The following is a 4,862-nucleotide window of genomic DNA, read 5'->3' on the forward strand; positions in this document are numbered from 1 at the left end:
CACAGGGCAGCCCCGGCTTCTCCTCACAGAGGCCCCTGCAGCCCCCCTGCTGCCAGCCCCTGGGCACCTGCACCCAACGCAAGCAGATATCTGCCTGTTATCTTTGAAGTACACTCTCTGCTCTGAATATTTAAAGCTAGTAAATACACTGAGGGTAAAACGTGATTACCTAAAGGCTGACAAGTCTGATAAATCCATGTTAGGCACTTAAAACAGGTATTTAGCTCACAAGCGATTTAACGAGAGAGAGACAGACAGACAGACAGACAGACAGATATACAGAATATATCTGAGCCTGAATCTAGTTGCCCAGTTTTAGGCAACCAAGCTGGGGAACTGGATCATTAAAGTATCCTTGTAATTTTTAATTTTCCAGAACTCAGTGACTTATCTTTAAGCACACCAAGTCAAACTATGGAAAACAAAAACTGCCTCAGGTTGAAGAATTTTCCAGTGTCAGAGAGCAAAATAAAACTTACCTGAAACAATCCTATCTCTTGAAAGATTGACATCTTTACCAATGACTTAAGCAGAATTTTAACATGCTTTCTCACGTAGTATTTCTTTCCTTGCTACCAATTGTACTAACTTGAAAGAGATGAATAATAATTCCACACTCAAGAATATTGCTTTTCAGTGCATAAATCATTGAGACCGAAACTAGAACTAAATGAGAAAGATGTATTATCCTACTAAAAATATAATGAATTATACATTAGCGATAGCTCTCCCTACTCCAAATGCAAATAGTTGATGTACTCTTTTATCCTCTTCCTTTTGGACTCAATAGCAACTGACGTTTTGTGTCAAATTATTTTATATGCACTGTCCGGTATAAAAGACCTGTTTTATCAAGACAGCCAGTTATTTGACAACAAATACAAATTCAAGTAATGTACGAAAACTTCAGATTCACATAAGCATTTCCAAATTTTGAAAATCAGGTTCTACTGATCTCTTTATAACATTAAAGACTTAGAACTAGAGGTACGAAGGCTGCAGTATCTAAATTTTAGGAGCTCTGTCATCCAGTGGATTTCCTACAGAAGGCATGTAGAAAATCAGGTACCCAGGAATAAGATGCTGAGAAGGAAGCTACATATGCTAGCCAATACGAAATGACCGAAGCTAAAACGGGAGACTGAAAATAACTGGGCATCTAACTCCGGGCCAAAAGGAGGTGGCACCCAGTTCACAGCCGTAACTCCCCCTTTCTCAAGTCTATTCACCCATTTGCAGCAAATTGCATTGCGCTTAGGAGCTGCACCTCAAAAATGAGAAACTTTTCAAGTCTGCTTCAAATTAAGCAAGCCAAAACCAGTTTTCCCCCTTTCTCTGGAGCCTCCTACCAATAGATTATGGGATACACTCACACATACTTTCTCGTGGGCTTGCAGTGCTCTGAGAACACGTATCAGAGCAGCTGCAGGAATGCCTGTTTTCAGCACCCACTGCAATCTAGACACAGTCAAGGCCTCTGAGCAGCTTCGTGGCCTAGGTTTCAGACAATTTTGCACATGCTCAGTAGCAAAAAAAACCCAATACGCAGGCAAACGTTTAAATATTACAAATTATATCAAATTTAGGAAGTTGCTGGCTATCAGCTAAGCCACTAAAATGAACTCTGTAGCCTGTCAAAATTGTCCAGCAATGCATATTAGTTTAAACATCCATGAAAGAAGTTTGAATTACTATAGTCTCCCTCTCAAGAGTATTAAGAGTTCCCATTTGGGCTACTTTAGCAGCTTCCCTTTTGGGCAGAATATGTTAACTCAGCCTAACTTAATTCAAAATTGTTAACCAAACAAATATTAATACTTCTGATATGAAGTAAACGTAGTTGTTTATCAAGTAATGATGGCAGATCATGTTGTTTATACCACCACTTTTCTTAAAGCTTATTTATTTAGATTAAAAGGACTACAGACAGAAAATACGGCAGAATTCAAAAAACAGCTTTTCAAGGTGAAATATATATCACTGTCACAAAGTAAAAGGTGACTTTACGTATGATTTTATAATGGATCTTATGTATTTGTGTAGTTGGTAATATACTGTTGCTCTTGAGGCTTTTAACAACATTTTACTTATTGCAATGGAAGCAGTGATAAGCTGCATAGGATCACTTACATCATTTTAGTTAAGACACGTTCCAAATCCTCACACAGCCTCTCAGGTTCAACCCTGGTAAGTCTTTGGGATTTATTTTGGGATTTGACCTCCACCTACATGATCCTTGTTACATCACTTCGTAATAGTTGCAGTTCAGCTGTATGTTATGTATGTTGTATATGTCACGTGTGACAGTCTGCAGTTCCAATGTATCAACCCGTACAGGCAACAAACGGACTTCGAAGACTGGACACTGGACCTTTAAGCAACTATGTGATTTGAAGACAAGGTGCAACTTTTTTCTTCAATGATTTGAAGGTTTGTAAATTAACCTGCAGATTTAACTCTGGCACACTCTCATGGAAATCAGCTTTGTATAAAGGCTACTGGATCAAGCCCAAGGGGGTGAAAAAATAATAAGCAGGCTGCACCACCTTACCCTCATCAATCATTATGCCTAACAGATTAGATCAACAATTCTTAAATCCTATGACCTCTTTTAAAAGTACATCTTCCATATTTTATTACTACCTGCTACATCATATTGCATTTTCCATAGTCTCTGGGCACTGATATCTCCTGAAAATGCACATAATTTATATGCATAGCCTAGTAACCTCAGTACTAAAGATCTGTCAAACAAATACACTACCTTTCACAGGTACTCCAGGATGTGCATATACCTCACACAACACTGTATCTTCATATATGTATAATTTATGGTTTTAGAATGAAATCCATATGATTATCCTTGATCCATTTGATGGTTGAGTCCCTGGCACCTTGTAGTAGCAAAATAATCTTTTAAATAAATTGAATTATTTGGACTGAGTTTCCCTTCTATATCTATGAATTATTAGTAACACAGTTCAATTTTCTAAGATTTACCAAATTTTTTGCAGACCATTTTCTATGAATGTATTATTTTTTAGACTGGAAACTGTTCAGGAGAAACTAGATGTGTATATTGAACAGAACATTGTAAATTAAAACACAGTAAATTACAAATTACAGTTCACTGGACAACCAAGTCACATCGTGTTGTTTCTGTTGCTAGTATGGGTTAACATGATGCAAGCATCCATGTTTCTGTGCAGAAAATAAGCTCTGTGCAAGGCTTCTGTAACCACTGTCTAAAATTTACCAGTTCTGCTAACATCTCTGTCCGTGCATTCATATGCCGAGGCAACTCTTAAAAGTGAACATAACAAGGGCACGAATGCAGGTAAAACGCAGCAGGTTTACATTTCCAAACGAGTGTCTATAAAATATATACGTTTACATGTGTGCACGTGCGTACATGTAGATGTTACCCATCCAAATTCACTCCCTGCCCACTTTATGTAAACTATCACAGCCATCCCATCTGGCTAGGGAAGGAAGACATGAGAGGTAATCAGTGTCACATTTCACATGCGGTAACAAGGCATTCGACAGAAGAGGATTTAAGAGATGCTAATGAAAAGAGATGGCAACATTGGAGATGGCTGCAGGATAATGTGCTGAACCGAAATGATAGAGCTTGGGTGCAAATTGGATGACAAAGTCTGGGATGCGCAGAAGGCTGAGCTGAGAGACGCTGACATGGAAGGATGGTGTATAATTTTTTAAAGCTGATGTGCTCTTTCCTCAAGTCATTCACTGCTTGTTTACCATGATTACCCTTGCTGATTAGACATCCTGACAGTCCCATTGTCATCTGCACGGTCTATTTTTCTAACCAGATGGTTTTGTCATGCATACTCAAAGAAAACGACATAAAAAATATCAGAGAAAAAAAAACCTGTGCTGACTGAAGGTAAAGTTATGCCATTTCAAAAACTGTAACATCTGAAACTACAAGTTACTCAGTTGTAACAATGAAAATTACAGATTTTAAATACAACAGTCCTCTTACTACTTGCTTTGATTGTAAGAACTCTGAATCTGGAAAACAAAATATAGTAAAAAGTGTCCACTACTAACCATACCAACATTTACATTTAACATCATTTCTTCAGAGATTTAAAGTAACGTTCATGTCATTTTTCCTTGTCTTCTTTTGGCCTTTTCCTCTTAGCAAGCGAGTGGATCACGCATAAGAGAAAGACACTGATTATAGTCAGTATTGTATCTTGCACATTCTTAGGCGCACTATGGCCCAGTTTACACCGCACAAATTTTACAAAAGATGTCATATTGCTAAAAACAAGGTCAATTTAGCAGGAGCACCAGGAATCCCAGGAAAGTGATTTCCTTTCACCGCGCTTGGAGTATTTGCTAGCATTTTCTTTACACAGGGTTTGACAACCTCATGTTTGTACCACAGGCACCAGACAGCAAAGAAGCTGAGACACATTGATCAAACTGGTAAAGCTAAGACTCAGTCAACAGGAGTGGGGTAATTCCTCTCGGCCCCACTTCTGTACAGATTTGTGTCCTGAATCCAGTTTAATTGTGGATACACGGATCTTTGTGTCAATTAATCAAATTAACGCTTTTCTTAAAAAAAAAAAAAAAAAAAAAGAGCTTGTAAGTTGCGTTTCCATTTCAAGCTTTTAAGTTAATGTTTAGAACTGAAGTCAGATGCAGGACACGATCCCACTCTCACGGGCACAACAGAAACGGAGGCTTACTTGCCTCCTCTTTCAGACTCACCTTTCCACGCTTTCCTCCGCAATATCCGAATTCAGAAACTAACTGTCTGTCTGTCTGTCCGTCTGAATGCAGGCGCTTCGGGGCCGTTATCCTCAAGCAACACTGACAGACAG

This window comes from Aptenodytes forsteri, unplaced genomic scaffold (assembly GCF_000699145.1).
Source record: "Aptenodytes forsteri isolate BGI_AS27 unplaced genomic scaffold, ASM69914v1 Scaffold348, whole genome shotgun sequence".
NCBI lineage: Eukaryota > Metazoa > Chordata > Aves > Sphenisciformes > Spheniscidae > Aptenodytes > Aptenodytes forsteri.